Source organism: Apium graveolens, chromosome 5 (genome assembly GCF_009905375.1).
Source record: "Apium graveolens cultivar Ventura chromosome 5, ASM990537v1, whole genome shotgun sequence".
In the NCBI taxonomy this organism is placed as follows: Eukaryota; Viridiplantae; Streptophyta; class Magnoliopsida; order Apiales; family Apiaceae; genus Apium; species Apium graveolens.
Genome location: NC_133651.1, coordinates 106,704,679 through 106,723,276, shown reverse-complemented (window position 1 = coordinate 106,723,276; position 18,598 = coordinate 106,704,679). Strand labels below are relative to the sequence as shown.

The window sequence follows — 18,598 nt, the reverse complement described above, 5'->3', positions numbered from 1 at the left end:
GCGCAGGACCCTACTGGAAAATTTCCAGGTTTGCTCCGTTTCTTCGCCGTAATCTGCCCGTTCTTTTCCTCTCGCAATGGTGAACACATGCCAAGGCTTATCCTTGATGATTCCTCCTCCGAAATGCAACTAATACCCTGAAATGCATAAACACTAGAAAAACGCATCAAATACACAAAATACTTGATTTCAAGACACCAATTTAAGCCATTTTAAGACGTTCTAAGTGGTATAAAATGCCACTTATCACACCCCCAAACTTAAATCGACGCTTGTCCTCAAGCGTCACAGACTCAAAAAAAAAAAAAATATGCATGAATGCAATCTATATGAAAATGCAACGATCCCCCTTACTACAATTAACCAACCAAATTGTCACGTCTCAACGAATGCAGTTAGACACTAAAGATCAAGAAACTCATGCAAACGGACATACCTCCAGAAACGTGGTGTGTGCAAATGCTTAACAGATATGCTTCGGAACTAGACCAATTACTATGACTAGACTATCCTCAAGGCAATCCTACGATTATACAAAGAATAAAAATTCTAGGCACAAAGTGATATACAACACTACAAGAACTTTGGAGCTTACTACGGAATCGTGCTTTTTATTTACAACTCAAATGCTTATTTGACCGTGCAATGAGTGAGGTCCACAAAAGACTTATACAATGGTATCCATGTAACGAGCGTTAGGTTAGCGGATCCCAGACTCTAAAAGCCTTAGGTCACTAGGCACAAAGTCCCCTAAGAACTTAATAACTCGAATACCAAAGAGCCCACTCTTGATCAATTACGCAATTTTTTTTTTTTATAACTCTGAGCAAGTGCGTTTCGCTCCATCTTGCTCAACCCTAGACTACTCGCATAACATGCGAGCCGGCTACTAGCCATTTGACGCCTAGCCACAACTAGCAACAAATTCCATTTTTACTCCATTTTTTTTTTCTTTTTCATGCCTTTACCACTAAGAACCTATCATCAAATTCTAAGCATAATAAATAGATTATCCTCGAAAATAATCAGATCATAACAACAATCTAGTCCTTAAGCATTCTCTAAGACTTAGTGAAAATACAAGTGCTTCTAGCATGCATATCAACCTACACAACTTAATATCACTTTAATGTTATCACTACACTCGCCTCAATATCACAATTCAGTCGATAAATCATTGCAAAAGGGATCATGGTATATGCATGAGCTATATGATATGACAAACAAATAAAGCTATATAAAAAAAACTATATGGCAAAAATTATGCAACTATATGAACTAACTATCATGAATATGCAGCTATATGACACACACAAAATATTCCTTAACTACCACCCCCAAACTTAAAATCTTCACTGTCCCCAGTGAAGGTAGTAGAAAGGAACACAGGGTATACCTACTCGGAGTCATCATCATCATCACCCTCAGTGGGTGGAGTATCAGGCGGCGGGTATGCAGAGTCCTCACCAAAAACTGGCCACTGGATATCAGCTCCAAGGCCTCGAAAAGCAGTCCCTAACGCAAGGGTGAGCTCCTGAGCAAACCTGCTCTGCGTCTCATACATGGCATCCATCCGCCGTGAAAGCCTCCTATACTGGGCATCACCCATCCCAGCACCCTCCTGGGCTCTCGAAGAACTAGCCTCACCACGCCCTGGCCTGGCCATAGTAGCACCTCGTGCTGGACGCCCTCCTAGAAGACGATAACCCAGCCCATGCTCCTCAGGCTCACCACCGGTCCACTCCTGCATCCCATTCAGAGTGCCAGAATCTATCGGAGCTGCTGGCAACTACAACTGCTCATGAGCCGGCCAATTCACTCCTACTGCTCGGCATAGCTTCGTAACCGTGGATGCATAAGGGATGTTCATATGCTTTGCTCCCCTCAAAAACTTCAGAATTCCTTGGTAGATAAACTCACCAAGGTCCACATAGTATTCCTCATTCAGAATTCCCCACAACAACTGTGCTCTCTCAACTGTGACCTCGTGTGCATGTGAAGAAGGCAAAATATTAGCACATATAAATGCATTCCATGCACGGGCATACCTGTTCATGGCGATCGCCGGAAAGTGACGATACTCATTATTGGCTGGACTGCGGTTCCAAACTGTGCCTGGTCGACAGAGAGTCGCACAAATCAAATCCAAGTCAAAGTCCTCAGCAGTCTTTTCATTCCAGTTCTCCTCCTCGGGCTTCCTCTCTCGCTGTCCAATCACACGGCGAATCGCCGCAGGATGATAATCAACCGTCAGCCCACGAACTACAGAAAACCCATTCTTTTCAGCCTTCACGTTCGCGTAGAACTCGCGAACAACACTCATCGGTACTGCTTCGGGTGACTCACAAAAAGCTATCCACCCCTTCTCTGCAATTATGGGCAACAACTCACCATCCCTCCCTGATGGTAAAAACCCCCTCTCCTTCAGAATCGGCTTCCCCAACAGCCTAGTGTACTCCTCCTCCACGGCTCTGTCAGTTAACCGAGGCATTGCAGCAGTACCCCTTGATGAATCAGCAGTAGGAACTGTGCTGCTGCTGTCAATAGTGCGTGCTCTCTTGGGTGCCATTAATTTGTGAATAAAAGTGTGTAAGAACTGATTTTTGATGTTTATGAGAAGGTTTAAGTGTAGGAAGTTGTGGGAGATATGTAGGATAGGTGTATGTATATATAGGGTGTGGAGTAGGTTAAATTAGATTAGGAGTGGGGTTGAGGGATAAAATCATGGGGTAATGGGAAAAGAATTCGTGGGTTTATGGGCTGTAATGGGTTTTTGTGTTTTTGTTTTTTTTTTTTCTGAACTGTAAAAAAAAATTTCTGGAACTCGACCCCTGCGCGGCCGCTCAGCATTTCTGCGCGGGCGCGCAGCAAGCTGCGCGGCCGCTCAGCATAGCTGCGCGGGCGCGCAGAGGGTCTCTGGAAAAAAAAAAATTTCAGCCCCTGTTTTCTGATTTTTTTGTGTTTTTGGATAGGTTATTAACTTCTAAGGGTTCCTGTAACAACAATTCATGGGTTGCCTCCCACGCAGCGCTTCTTTTTCGTCATTAGCTTGACGTTCCGTACCTTTCTCACGTAGTCAACAAAATGGCACTAACCACCTCTCGGTTTGCCATGTCCCCATAGTAGTGCTTCAACCGCTGACCGTTAACCTTGAATGCTTGGTCCGAATCATTCTCAAAAATTTCCACCGCTCCATGTGGAAACACAGTTTTGACAATAAAAGGTCCAGACCACCTTGATTTCAACTTCCCAGGAAAAAGTCAGAGCCGAGAGTTGAATAACAGAACTTGTTGCCCTGGCACAAACAACTTAGGATGTAGCTTCCTATCGTGCCACCTCTTCACCTTTTCCTTGTATATTTTGTTATTCTCGTACGCTTGAAGTCGAAATTCATCAAGTTCATTAAGCTGAAGCATTCTTTTCTTACCAGCTGCATCTAAATCCAGGTTCAATTTCTTCAATGCCCAGTAGGCCTTATGCTCAAGCTCCGCCGGTAGATGACATCCCTTACCGTACACCAACTGAAACGGTGACATCCCAAGTGGAGTTTTTGTATGCTGTTCTGTAAGCCCAAACAGCTTCATCGAGCTTTAAAGACCAATCCTTCCTTGACGGACAAACAACCTTCTCTAGAATGCGCTTTATCTCTCTGTTAGACACTTCCGCTTGACCATTTGTTTGCGGATGATAGGCAGTAGCTACTCGATGATTCACATTATAATGCTGCATCATAGAAGTGAACTTACGGTTGCAAAAATGCGATCCTTCATCACTTATAATTACCCGAGGTGTTCCAAACCTTGTGAAAATTTGCTTATGAAGAAAATTTAGCACTGCCTTTGCATCATTTGTCGGTAAAGCTTTAACTTCGACCCATTTTGAGACATAATCGACTGCCAGCAAGATGTACTGATTATTGCAAGACGAGATAAAAGGCCCCATGAAATCGATTCCCCATACATCAAAGACCTCGACTTCAAGCATCACATTTAATGGCATCTCATCCTTCCTTGACAAATTTCCCACTCTTTGGCAACGATCACACCTTAAAACAAACTGATGAGCATCCTTGAACAAGGTGGGCCAGAAAAAACCTGCTTGCAGAATACGAGCTGCCGTCTTCTCACCTCCATAGTGTCCACCATAAACCGTGGAATGGCAGTCTCGTAATATCCCCTCCGTCTCACAGAACGGGATACATCTCCTGATGATCTGGTCAGCTCCCTGTCTAAACAAATATGGTTCATCCCACATATACCACTTCACCTCATGCAGAAACTTCTTCTTTTGCGCGGATGTCAAATTAGGAGGCATTATATTGCTGACAAGATAGTTTACAATATCTGCAAACCATGGTTCTTCCTCCTGAATTGCAAACAACTGCTCATCCGGAAAAGATTCATTAATTAACGTCCTATCTTGTGAAGTAGAATCGGGATTCTCCAACCTAGAGAGATGGTCAGCTACTTGATTCTCAGTACCTTTTCTATCTTTGATCTCTAACTCAAATTCCTGAAGTAAAAGCACCCAACGAATGAGTCTCGGCTTCGAATCCTTCTTAGAAACCAGATAGCGAATAGCTGCATGATCAGTGAATACTGTTACTTTCGTACCAAGCAGATAAGATCGAAATTTCTCAAAGCCAAAGATTATAGCCAAAAGCTCCTTCTCAGTAGTGGTGTAGTTCAATTGGGCCCCATTTAAAGTCTTATTCGCATAGTAGACCACATGGAAGAGATTTTTCTTGCGCTGTCCCAGAACTGCAGCTACCGCATAGTCACTCGCATCACACATCATCTCAAACGGTTCTGTCCAATCTGGTGCTGTAATAACTGGTGCCGTGATCAAACTCTCCTTGAGAGTTTCGAATGCTGCCAAACATTCATCATCAAATTTAAAAGGCACATCTTTCTCAAGTAAATTGCACAACGGCTTAGATATCTTTGAAAAGTCCTTGATGAATCGCCGATAAAAACCCGCATGACCGAGAAAACTACGGATTCCTTTCACTGAATTAGGTGGGGGAAGATTTTCAATGACTCCCACCTTGGCCTTGTCCACCTCAAGACCTTTGCTAGAGACCTTATGTCCAAGGATAATGCCTTCACACACCATAAAATGACATTTCTCCCAATTAAGCACCAAATTAGTTTCCACGCATCTTTTGAGTACGGCGCGCAGATTATTCAAGCATTCATCATATGAGTGTCCAAAGACGGAGAAGTCATCCATGAACACTTCGACGTTATTTCCAATCATGTCAGAGAATATAGCCATCATACATCTCTGAAAGGTGGCCGGGGCGCCACATAACCCAAACGAAACTCTTCGAAAAGCAAATGTGCCAAATGGACAAGTGAAGGTAGTCTTTTCCTGATCCTTTGGTGCAATACAAATCTGATTATACCCGGAATAACCATCCAGAAGACAAAAATACTCATGTCCCGCCAATCTGTCAAGCATTTGATCAATGAATAGGAGAGGGAAGTGATCCTTCCTTGTGGCTTTGTTCAATTTTCTATAATCCATGCATACTCTCCATCCTGTCACTGTTCGAGTAGGGATGAGCTCATTATTTTCATTTGCGACCACCGTGATACCTCCTTTCTTAGGTACACATTGCACGGGACTCACCTACGAGCTGTCAAAAATAGGATAAATGAGGCCTGCATCTAGCCATTTCAGAATTTCTTTCTTCACCACCTCCTTCATGATCGGGTTCAGTCTTCGCTGCTGTTCCACAGTTGGCTTACTACCTTCCTCTAACAGAATTTTATGCATACAATATGAAGGACTTATCCCCTTGATGTCTGCTATGGTCCATCCTATAGCTGATTTGAATTCTCTCAAAATCCTTAAGAGCTTGTCTTCCTTACTACCTGAAAGGTCAGCTGAAATAATAACAGGTAACGTAGATGAATCACCTAAAAAGGCATACCTCAAGTGTTCAGGTAATGGTTTGAGCTCCAAGGTAGGTGCTTCCTCTATTGATGGTTTGAGTTTCCCTTCAGCGTTCTTGAGGTCAGAAGTACCAAGAGATTCAAATGGTATATCTAGCTTTCGCTTCCAGGGAGAAGCGTTCAGATATTGTAATTGCTCGTTGCTATCTTCATCATCACTGTCAAATTCCCCCACTAAGGCCTTTTCCAATGCATCAGACATTAGCATGTGATCGAGTTCCGAAGTAACCGCAGAATCAATCACATCCACTTTTAAGCACTCCTCATCTTCTGTAGGGAATTTCATTGCCTTGAATACGTTGAAGGTCACATCCTGATCTTGAACCCGCATAGTAAGTTCCCCTTTTTGCACATCTATCAAGGTACGGCTAGTCGCCAAGAAAGGCCTCCCCAAGATTATGGGAATCTTTTTATCTTCCTCAAAATCCAGAATAACAAAATCAGCAGGAAAGAAGAGCTTATCCACCTTGACAAGCACATCCTCAACTATGCCCCTTGGGTAAGTAATGGAACGGTCCGCCAATTGTAGCGACATGTATGTGGGTTTTGGATCAGGCAGGTCCAGTTTTTTAAAGATCGACAACGGCATCAGATTAATGCTTGCTCCCAAATCACAAAGGCACTTGTCAAAAGTTAGATTGCCAATGGTGCAAGGAATGGTGAAGCTTCCTGGATCTTTCAGTTTTGGTGGTAACTTTTGTTGCAGAACCGCGCTGCATTCTTCCGTGAGAGCAACGGTTTCAAGGTCATCCAGTTTCACCTTCCTTGAAAGAATAGTCTTCATAAACTTCGCATAACTAGGCATTTGTTCCAGAGCCTCAGCGAAAGGTATATTGATGTGAAGTTTCTTGAACACCTCCAGAAACTTCCCGAACTGTCTATCCAGCTTTTGTTGCTGCAATCTCTTAGGAAAAGGTGGTGGAGGATAGAGCTGTTTCTCCCCTGTATTAGCCTCAGGCAGAGTGTGTTCAACAGTAGTCTTCCTTGGTTCCGCCGCTTTCTCCCTTTGCTTAGATTCTTCATCTCTAACTTCAGCTTCGACTTCTTTTGCCTTTTCAGCATCAGCTACTTTTCCAGACCTTAAGGTAATAGCCTTGACTTGCTCTTTGGCTTTCTTTCTGCCTGGTACTTCCGTGTCACTGGGAAGAGTGCCAGGTTGACGATTGAGCACTGCATTGGCTAATTGACCGATTTGATTTTCCAAGGTCTTGATAGAAACCGCCTGACACTTGCACAACAGCTTAAGTTCCTCAAAATCAGCACTAGTAGGTGCAGCTGCACTTCCCTGTTGAGGATATGATTGCCTTGTAGCATACTGCTGTGGTTGCTGGAATCCAGGTGGGTTAAACTGTTTACTCACTCCTTGCTGATATGGTGGCTGAATAGCATTCTGATTATTTCCCCAGCTGAAATTTGGATGATTTCTGTTGTTATGATGATAGGTCGCTGGCACAGGCTGCTGTTATCGCTGATAATTATTCACATACTGAACAGATTCGTTGATAAGAGAACACTGATCCGTAGCATGAGAACCTGCACAAAGCTCACAAACCATAGCTATTTGATTAACTCCATACGTAGCCAAAGAATCAACCTTCATTGATAGCGCTTGGAGCTGGGCTACAATAGCGGTGGCTGCATCAACTTCCAGAATACCTGCTACCTTGCCTGATGTCATCCTCTGAGTTGGGTTTTGATGCTCATTTGCAGCCATCGTCTCGATAAGATTATACGCCTCAGTATAGCTTTTAGCTCATAAGGCGCCTCCAGCTGCTGCATCGAGCATGGGCCGAGATTGGGCCCCCAAACCATTATAAAAACCAGTTATTACCATCCAATCCGGCATTCCATGATGTGGATATTTTCTCAACATTTCCTTGTAGCGTTCCCAAGCCTCGCACATAGATTCTGTAGGTTGCTGCGCAAACTGAGTAAAAGCACTCCTCATAGCAGCAGTCTTTGCCATTGGATAAAACTTCACCAGAAACTTTTGCGCAAGATCTTGCCACGTAGTGATGGACCCAGCTGGTTCAGAATGTAACCAGTCTTTAGCTTTATCCCTCAGTGAGAATGGGAAAAGCCTCAACTTGATAGCCTCATCAGTCACGCCATTATACTTAAAAGTGCTGCAGATCTCGACAAAATTCCTTATGTGCATGTTGGGGTCTTCAGTTGCCGCTCCTCCAAAAGAAACAGAATTCTGCACCATCTGAATAGTGCCCGGCTTGATTTCAAAGGTGTTAGCTTGAATAGCCGGATGAAGGATGCTTGACTGAATGTCATCAATTTTAGGCCGAGAAAAATCCATAAGAGCTGGATCAGCTTGAACAATACGATCTCCCATATTTACTGGTTCTTTCTGCTCAGTTCCTGAATCCGAATCCTCAAAATCTAACTTCTCCGGTGTATCAAGAATTTCGTCTTTCTCCTCAGCTGTATCTAAGGTCCTCTTGCGAGCACGAGAACGAGTTTGCATAAACGTTTGCTAAAGTACCTGAAACACAACCGAAAAGAGTAATTAACTACTACGTCCTAATCACTGAGTCCTAATGACCAATGATGGTAAGTACATAAACTAAACAAATACGCCGAGTCCCCGGCAGCGGCGCCAAAAACTTGTTAGGGTGAAATCACGCACTAATATTCACGCAAGTATACGCATTCGCAAGTAATATAGAATACTTTCTAGTTCGTTCCCTCAGAGACTCAGACTAATTTATTGTCTAATTTAACTCACTCACCAATGTATGATTACTTCTCAATGTTAAGATAACACTTAAAATTGTTGATCAAATATTAACTATAATTAACTACTTAATTAACCACTTAACTAACACTTCAATTTATCAATAATAAAACACTCATGAGATCACAACTTCATTATTACTTCCTTCTATAGCCATAGTTATTACCTTTAGCATGTGACAGTGATGATATTAATCGAATAACACGAAACTGATAAAAGCCAACTTTCATTGTACTAATACCATTCTACCAAACATCCACAATTAAGATAGAAGTTGAATAGTCATCAATTATGTTGAGTTCCTATATGTCTACAGAAATTGACAACACAACGATTTAAGCACAAGTTATTCCTTTTGATTACATAGGGCAAATAAAACTGTTAGAGTTACCCACTAATCATGCACAATGTACATGAACCTATGCTAGCATGGCAAGTTCTAAATCTCAAGATCCACCGTCGCTTCACAAGAGATTAACACCCTATCTTATATGTTCACGACGCACATAAGACGAATACGCACAACCAATACTAGATATCATGCAATCATCACACACTAAAGTATTAAACAATTAACTAGAGAATTTCATAATAAATCCGTTGCAACCCCATGATCACGATTAGCCCATAATAGAACTTATCGCCATCATGGGTTCATATGAAATCATGATAAACGAACTCAAGAAAATATCAACTAAACTGATTATATTAAAACAGAGTACGTCAAATAAGTCAAAGCAAGAAAACTAGCATCCAACGTTACAACGAAACAAGAATCACAAGAATATATGCTTCCTCTTCGTTGCTGTGTGCTAAATCGGTCTCCTTCCCTATCTCCTTCGCTTCTTGCAAAACACAATCTAAAACATAATCTCCTCTTAATACTCTGTGAAAAACGTCTCAAATCTACTTATATAATAGTCCCATAAAACTCAGATTACATAGAAGTTGGAAGCTAAACAGAAGTAGAAGTCTAAAATAATTCAGCTTTTTCCCCGACCCTGCGCGGCCGCTCAGCATTTCTGCGCGGGCGCGCAAGGCTGCTGCGCGGCCGCTCAGCATTGTTGCGCGGGCGCGCAGGACCCTACTGGAAAATTTCCAGGTTTGCTAAGTTTCTTCGCCGTAATCTGCCCGTTCTTTTCCTCTCGCAATGGTGAACACATGCCAAGGCTTATCCTTGATGATTCCTCCTCCGAAATGCAACTAATACCCTGAAATGCATAAACACTAGAAAAACGCATCAAATACACAAAATACTTGATTTCAAGACACCAATTTAAGCCATTTTAAGACGTTCTAAGTGGTATAAAATGTCACTTATCATGCCCCTAGGCAACAACTTCAACAGTTACCGTAAGCTAATGAAAAATCTGAATTAGAGGAGTTAAGGCTCATATGCAAGAGCCAAGCTGTGTCTATCAAGACCTTGGAGAATCAGATTGGGCAAATTGCTAATGCATTACTGAATCGTCAACCTGGCACGCTTCCGAGCTATACTGAAGTGTCAGGCAAGAATGAAGCTAAGGAGCATGTTAAGCAATTACATTGAGGTTTGGTAAGGTTGCAAATCCTGAAAAAGCTAAGAAGTTGAGGCTGAAGAAGAAGAAGTGCAGAAGGAAGCAGAAGTGGAACCAAGGAAGACCACTATTGAGCACACTCCTCCTGAGGGTAATACAGGGGAGAAACAGATCTATCATCCACCTTCCTTTCCTAAGAGGCAGCAGAAGAAAAAGCTAGATAAGCAGTTTGCGAAGTTTCTGGAGCTGTTCAAGAAACTTCACATCAACATACCTTTTACTTAAGCTCTTGAACAAATGCCTAGTTATGCAAAGTTCATGAAAGGTATTCTCTCTAGGAAGGTGAAGCTTGATGACTTAGAGACCGTTGCTCTCACGGAGGAATGCAGTGTTGTGCTACAACAGAAATTGCCTTTGAAGCTTAAAGATCCTGGAAGCTTCACTATTCCTTGCACAATTGGAAAGGTGTCATTTGACAAGTGTCTATGTGACTTGGGAGCTAGCATCAATCTGATTCCCTTGTCAATCTTCAAGAAGTTGGACTTACCTGATCCAAAGCCTACTTATATGACTTTACAGTTGGACGACCGTTCTATTACATATCTGCGAAGTATTGTGGAGGATGTCTTGGTCAAGGTGGATAAACTCATCTTCCCTGCTGATTTTGTGATTCTTGATTTCGAGGAGGATAAAAAGATTCCCATAATCTTGGGAAGACCTTTCTTGGCTACTGGCCGAACCTTGATAGATGTGCAGAAAGGTGAGCTCACCATGTGAGTGATGGATCAGAATGTAACTTTTAATGTGTTTAATGCCATGAAATTCCCTACGTAAAATGAGGAGTGCTTTAAGGTAGAGATGGTTGATTCTGTGGTTAATTCTGAACGCGATCGATTGCTAAGGTCTAATGCCTTAGAAAAGGCCTTGTTGGGGAATTCCGATAGTGAAGATGATGAAGGGGATGAGTAGTTACAATTTCTGAATGCTTCTCCCTGGAAGAGGAAGATGGATATGCCTTTTGAATCTCTTGAAATGGAGGAGCTGAACAAAGCTCCTAAGCGCCTGAAACCATCTATTGAGGAAGCTCCTACTCTTGAGCTTAAGCCTTTACCTGAACATTTGAGGTGTGTGTTTTTAGGAGATGACCATTCAGGTAGCGACGAGGAGAAGCTTTTGAGAATTCTTAGAGAATTCAAATCGGCAATTGGTTGGACTATAGCAGATATCAAGGGAATCAACCCTTCATATTGCATGCACAAAATTCTGCTAGAGGAAGGAAGTAAGCCTATTGTTGAGCAATAGAGAAGTTAAATCCGATCATGAAAGAGGTTGTGAAAAAGAAATTCCTTAAGTTGTTAGATGCAGGGATCATATATCCCATTTCTGACAGTTCTTGGGTGAGTCTAGTTTAGTGTGTACCAAAGAAAGAAGGTATCACTGTGGTTACTAATGAGAAGAATGAGCTCATTCCTACTCGAACAGTCACGGGGTGGAGAGTTTGCATGGATTATAGGAAGCTGAACAAGGTCACAAGAAAAGATCACTTCCCTCTGTCGTTCATTGATCAGATGCTTGATAGATTGGCTGGGAATGAATACTACTGTCTTCTGGATGGCTATTCGGGCTATAATCAAATTTGCATTGCTCCAGAAGATTAGGAGAAGACTACTTTCACTTGTCCATTTGGTATTTTCGCCTTTATAAGGGTTTCTTTTGGATTATATGGAGCACCAGCCATATTTCAAAGATGCATGATGGCTATCTTCTCTGATATGATTGGTCAGAATGTGGAGGTGTTTATGGATGATTTCTCTGTGTTTGGTGATTCATTTGATGAGTTCTTGCAGAATCTAGGCGACGTTCTCAAACGGTGTGTTGAGACCAATTTGGTTCTCAATTAGTAGAAATGTCACTTTATGGTGCGACAGGGCATTATTCTTAGGCACAAGGTCTCTAGTAAGGGTCTTGAGGTGGACAAAGCCAAGGTGGGGGTTATTGAAAATCTTCCTCCACCAATTTCTGTTAAGGTAATTCGTAATTTTCTTGGTCATGCGGGTTTTTATAGGCGTTTCGTCAAGGACTTCTCAAAAATTTCTAAACCGTTATGCAATTTGCTAGAGAAAGATGTTCCTTTCAAGTTTGATGACGAGTGTCTCGTTGCTTTTGAGACATTAAAGAAGAGTTTAATCACGACACATGTCATAACTGCACCTGATTGGAGTGAACCGTTTGAGATGATGTGCGATGCAAGTGACTATGTAGTTGCCACAGTTCTTGGGCAGAGAATAAACATATTTCATGTGGTCTACTATGCTAGTAAGACCCTAAATGGTGCTCAACAGAATTATACTACTACGGAGAATGAACTTGTAGCTAATATCTATGGTTTTGAGAAATTTCGATCTTACCTGCATTGGGACGAAGGTGATAATTTTCGCTAATCACGCTGCAATTCGATATCTCATCTCAAAGAAGGACTCGAAGCCTAGATTGATCAGATGGGTTCTTTTACTCCAGGAGTTTGAATTAGAGATCAAGGAAAGAAAGGGGACTGAAAATCAAGTCGTTGATCATCTATCACATTTAGAGGATCCAATTGCAACTTCACTGGATAAGATATTAATAAATGAGTCTTTTCCCGATGAGCAGCTGTTTGGAGTGCAAGAGGAATGTTAGATATATTTGATAATGTCATGGCTAATATGTTTTATGTTTAGATTTCAGATCTTATTTGAACAGAACAAATCAGTACTTAACTGATCAGTACTTATACTGGACGTCAGAACTTAAGGGATATCAGTACTTATGTTATCAGGAGATAAGCATCAGGAGATAGATATCAGAACTTAAGTGCTGAAGGATGATCAGATAAGGACAGTAGCTGATTAAAGTTAAGAAGATCAAGATAAACATAAGAAGAGATATGCATGAAGAAGGAATTCCGTGAAGAATGGAATACTTGGAATAGAAGATATCTGATTGATATATTTTAGGAAGCAGAATTATATTCCATATCAATTAGCGATTATCTTGTAACTGTGTAATATATAAACACAGATATAGGGTTTACACTATAAGTGTTATCATTATCGAGAATATTATTTACTGTAACCCTAGCAGCTCTCGTGATATTTTGTTCATCACTGAGAGATAACAGTTTCAGATTGTAACAGAGTTTATTGTTTCAATAAAGTTTGTTTTCTGTTACATAAGTTCTTGAAGTTTGATTTGATTGTAATAAACACTGTATTCACCCCCTCTACAGTGAAAGTGTGACCTAACAAGTGGTATCAGAGCCTTCTGTTAACACACATACAGTTAAAGATCCAAACACAATCATGTATGACACAGAAACTCCAACTAAGCCTACCAAAACTGAGGAATCATCAAAGACATCAACTCAGAGTCGATATGAGACTATCAGAGTTCCCATATTGAGACCATCTGAATATCCCATATGGAAGGTAAGGATGACCATGTTTCTGGAAGCAACAGATCCAGAATACCTTGATAGAATCAAGGAAGGGCCTCACAAACCTACCAAGCTCGCTGTTGTAGTTGCAGGTGAAGCAGCAAAGACCGTACCAAAGGAAAAGAGTGATTACACTGCTGAAGATATAGCATCTATTGCTAAGGATGCCAAGGTACGACACTTATTGCATAGTGCCATTGATAATGTAATGTCAAACAGGGTAATCAACTGCAAGACTGCTAAGGAGATATGGGATGCACTGGAGACAAGGTGTCAAGGAACTGAAACAGTTAAGAAGAACAGGAAGACAATACTCACTCAAGAGTATGAACACTTTGACTCTAGGACTAATGAGTCATTGACTGATGTATATGATAGATTTGTCAAACTCTTGAATGGCTTGTCATTAGTAAATAAGGAGTATGATCTTGAAGATACAAACCTTAAATTCCTGTTAGCTCTTCCTGAATGTTGGGATTTGAAGGCAACAACAATAAGAGACAACTACAATCTTGATGAAACAACTCTTGATGAAATCTATGGAATGCTCAAGACTCATGAACTTGAGATGGAACAAAGAAGCAAGAGGAAAGGAGGAAAGTCAAGGACAGTTGCTCTCAAGGCTGAAGAGGAATCCCCCAAACCACCTTCCTCAAAGAAAGACAAGGGTAAAGCTCTTATCATAAAGTCTGATACTGAGTCATCAAGTTCTGAGAGTGATGATGACTCAGATTCTGAAAGCTTGCCTGAAACTGATGCTGATGAGGAGATGATGAAGCTGTGTGCTCTTATGGTGAAAGGAATCACAAAGATTGCATACAGGAAGTTCAGGAAGGGAAAGAAGTTTTCCAGAAAAGGCATAAGTTCTGATAAGAAGAATTTCAGAAGATCTGAAGGAAGAGGAGGAAAGTCTGACAGAGGAGATTACGCTAATGTTAAATGTTATAATTGTGGTGAGAAAGGCCACATATCTCCTGATTGCAAGAAGACCAAGAGTGACAAAGGCAAAGCTCTTGTCACAAAGCAGAAAAGCTGGACAGACACCTCAGACTCTGAAAGTGAGGAGAACTATGCATTGATGGCAAATGCTGATAAATCAAGTTCTGAGAGCAGTTCTGAAGCTGCTGAAATAAAGGTACCTCAGACTACTTATGCTTTTCATACTGATGATATTAATGAGTTGAGAAGATATCTTAAAACCATGTTTGTTAGTTATAGAGATCAAACTTTAACATGTGAAAGATTAACTTCTGAAAATCTTGCTTTTAGGAAAAGAAATGATTTCTTAGAAAAAGAGTTAGTCATGTTCCATCAAACTCAGCAGGATAGAGATGATGCTTTTTATGTTAGGGATGAAGTGTTAAAAATGAATGAATCTCTAAAAACTGAGTTAGAAAAGGAGAGAGAGATTATCAGAACTTGGACTAACTCTGGCAAAACAACTCAAAATTTGCTAAGCAGTGGAAACTGGAAAGAGGGCTTAGGCTATGGAGAAAATAAAAATGAAAAAGGAACTGTAGAAATTAAGCCTGTTGATAAGCAAAAGCCGAAATTAAAACCTGTTAAGTTTGTAACTGAAAAATCTGAAAATGAGAAATCAGAAGTTAAAAAGGAATTAGCTTCTGACAAACTAAAACAGGAAAAGACAGCTGAAGTTAACATAGGCTTAATGACAAAGAAGCAGCTTAAGCATAAGCTGAAAGATGTTAAGAATGCAAACAAGGTAAAATCACCTAGGAAAAACAGGAATGGAAAGGAAGGTGTGAATAAAATCAATAACTATAAATCTGTTCCTGATGCTCCTAGGAAAGCATGTCATAACTGTGGAAGTTCTAACCATCTGGCTTCTTTTTGCAGGAAGAATAAGAATATTAACTCCTTATCTACAAAATCAGGAGTTAAGAGTCAGTCTGTTAGATACAAACCACAAGATCCTTGTTTTCATTGTGGTAGTTTATGGCATTCCATTTATACTTGTAAGGAATATCATAGTTTGTACTATGATTATTATCAAATAAAACCTTCTTTAAAGAAAGTTTCTGTTGTTCCTTCTAGTGTAAGTTCTGATTCAAAGTCTGGTAGTATAAGTTCTGATAAGAAAACTGTTAACATAAAATCTGATGCTAAATCCGCTGCAAATGTTAACAAACCTAAAAAGGCCAAAGGATCCAAGCAAGTCTGGGTCCTTAAAACTAATAATTAGTGGTCTTTTTGATTGCAGGGCAACAGGAAAAATATTTTAGTTCTGGACAGTGGATGTTCAGGACATATGACTGGAAATAAGGCCCTGCTATCAGACTTTGTGGAGAAACACAACTTACTGAGTATAAGTCAAATCTGTGACAGAGGTTATCATGTTGATTTCTTTGCAGAACACTGTGAAATAGTTAGTAAATCTAAAAAAAAAATTGTTCTGAAGGGATTCAGGCGTGGTAACATTTATGAAGCTAAGCTTTCAACAAGTTCTGATGGTTCTGCAATCTGTTTAGTGAGTAGAGCCTCAACTGAAGAAAGCTGGAATTGGCACAAGAAACTCTCTCATTTAAACTTCAACAAGATAAATGAACTGATCAAGAAAGATCTTGTGAGAGGACTGCCAAAATCAGTGTTTGTTCCTGATGGTCTTTGTGACTCATGTCAGAAGGCTAAACAAAGAAAATCTTCGTTCAAGAGCAAGACTGAATCATCAATTCTTGAGCCTTATTATCTACTTCATGTTGATCTATTTGGTCCAGTGAATGTCATGTCTATTGCAAAGAAGAAATATGCGTTGGTCATAGTAGATGAGTTCACCAGATACACATGGGTGTATTTCTTGCACACAAAAAGTGAAACTGCATCTATCCTGATTGATCATGTCAAACATCTGGATAAATTGATCAAAGATTCTGTGAAAATTTTGAGGAGTGATAATGGCACTGAATTCAAGAATCTGATAATGGAAGAGTTCTGCAAAAATCATGGAATAAAGCAGGAATTTTCTGCTCCTGGAACTCCACAGCAAAATGGAGTTGTTGAAAGGAAGAATAGAACTCTCATTGAAGCTGCACGAACAATGCTTGAAGAAGCAAAGCTTCCAACCTATTTCTGGGCTGAAGCTGTGCAGACTGCTTGTTTTACTCAAAATGCAACACTCATTAACAAGCATGGAAAAACACCATAAGAGATGGTGAAGAACAAGAAGCCAAATCTCAAATACTTTCATATATTTGGATGTAAGTGTTTTGTTCTCAAGACTCATCCTGAACAGCTATCCAAGTTTGATCTAAAAGCTGATGAGGGAATCTTTGTTGGATATCCACTTTCTACAAAAGCCTTCAGAGTCTATAATTTGAGAACAAAAGTGGTCATGGAATCTATCAATGTCTCTTTTGATGACAAGAAGATCACTGGACTTGAAGATTGCATTGATCATGATCAGCTGAGATTTGAAAATGAAGATTCATATTCTGATACCTCAAGTCCTGACAGTCTAAGTCCTGATACTGTAAATTCTGATGGATTAAACTCTGATGTTATTGAAACTGTGGTGACTACGTCAAAGGAAGATGCACCAATGCAGGGGGAGCATACTCAAGATATTATCACATCTCAAGAAGCATCAGAACATACATCTGGCTCTTCAAATTCTGATTCGTCAAGTTCTGATAAGCCAAGTACTGACAGTACTGAAAATCTAAATACTGAAGGATCCAACTCAGAGAGCATAGTTTCAGGGGGAGCATCAGAAAATGAAACCGAAGACAGCATGAATCATGGGGGAGCATCCAGTTCTAGAGAAAATCTTCCATCTGCAAGGAAGTGGACAAAATCACATACACCTGATTTGATAATTGGAAATCCTGAGGCAGGTGTCAGAACTAGAACAGGTACTTCGAATGAATGTCTTTACAATTCTTTTCTCTCTCAGTCTGAGCCAAAGAAAGTGGAAGAAGCTCTTCAAGATGCTGATTGGGTGCAAGCAATGCAGGAAGAGTTGAATGAATTTGAAAGAAACAAAGTCTGGACCTTAGTGCCAAGACCTAAGAATAGATCGGTTGTTGGTACAAAGTGGGTATTCAGAAACAAAACTGACAGTGATGGCATAATTGTAAGGAACAAGGCAAGGCTGGTTGCAAAAGGATATTCTCAACAGGAGGGAATTGACTATGATGAAACATTTGCGCCAGTTGCTAGGTTAGAAGCCATAAGGATATTCATGGCTTATGCTGCTCACAAAAAGTTTACTGTCTTTCAAATGGATGTGAAAAGTGTTTTTCTCAATGGAGAATTGGAAGAGGAAGTATATGTTGAACAACCTCCAGGCTTTGTAGATTCCAAACATCCAGATTATGTCTACAGGCTTGATAAAGCACTTTATGGACTTAAGCAAGCTCCTAGAGCATGGTATGAGACTTTAGCTCAGTTTCTTCTGGAAAGTGGATTCAACAGAGGAACTATTGACAAAACACTGTTCTATCTCAACCATGGCAAGGACTTACTTTTGATCCAGATTTATGTTGATGATATTATTTTTGGGTCTCCAAATGACAAACTTTGCAAAAAGTTTGCCAACCTAATGCAGTCAAGATATCAGATGAGTATGATGGGAGAACTTAGTTATTTTCTGGGCCTTCAAGTCAAGCAGAGTGAAGAAGGAACTTTTATTTGTCAATCTAAGTACACCAGAAACTTGCTGAAGAAATTTGGAATGCAAGACTGTTCAAGTGCATCCACTCCCATGGCCACTGCAACAAAACTGGATAAGGATACTGGTAATTCAGTAGATATTACTGATTACAGAGGTATGATTGGCTCACTTCTCTATCTAACTGCTAGTAGACCAGATATCATGTTTGCTACCTGTCTTTGTGCAAGATTTCAAGCAGATCCAAGAGAACCTCACTTAACAGCTGTAAAAAGA

At 40.6% G+C, this 18,598-nt stretch overlaps 1 non-coding gene across 1 annotated transcript; it reads left to right on the top strand.

Annotated features, from left to right (window-relative positions):
- The first annotated feature begins 7,804 nt into the window (after positions 1 to 7,804).
- Positions 7,805 to 7,911, top strand: LOC141662776 (small nucleolar RNA R71). The gene has a single exon (XR_012550868.1). It is a non-coding gene; the product is annotated as a small nucleolar RNA R71 (small nucleolar RNA).
- The last annotated feature ends 10,687 nt before the right edge of the window (positions 7,912 to 18,598 follow it).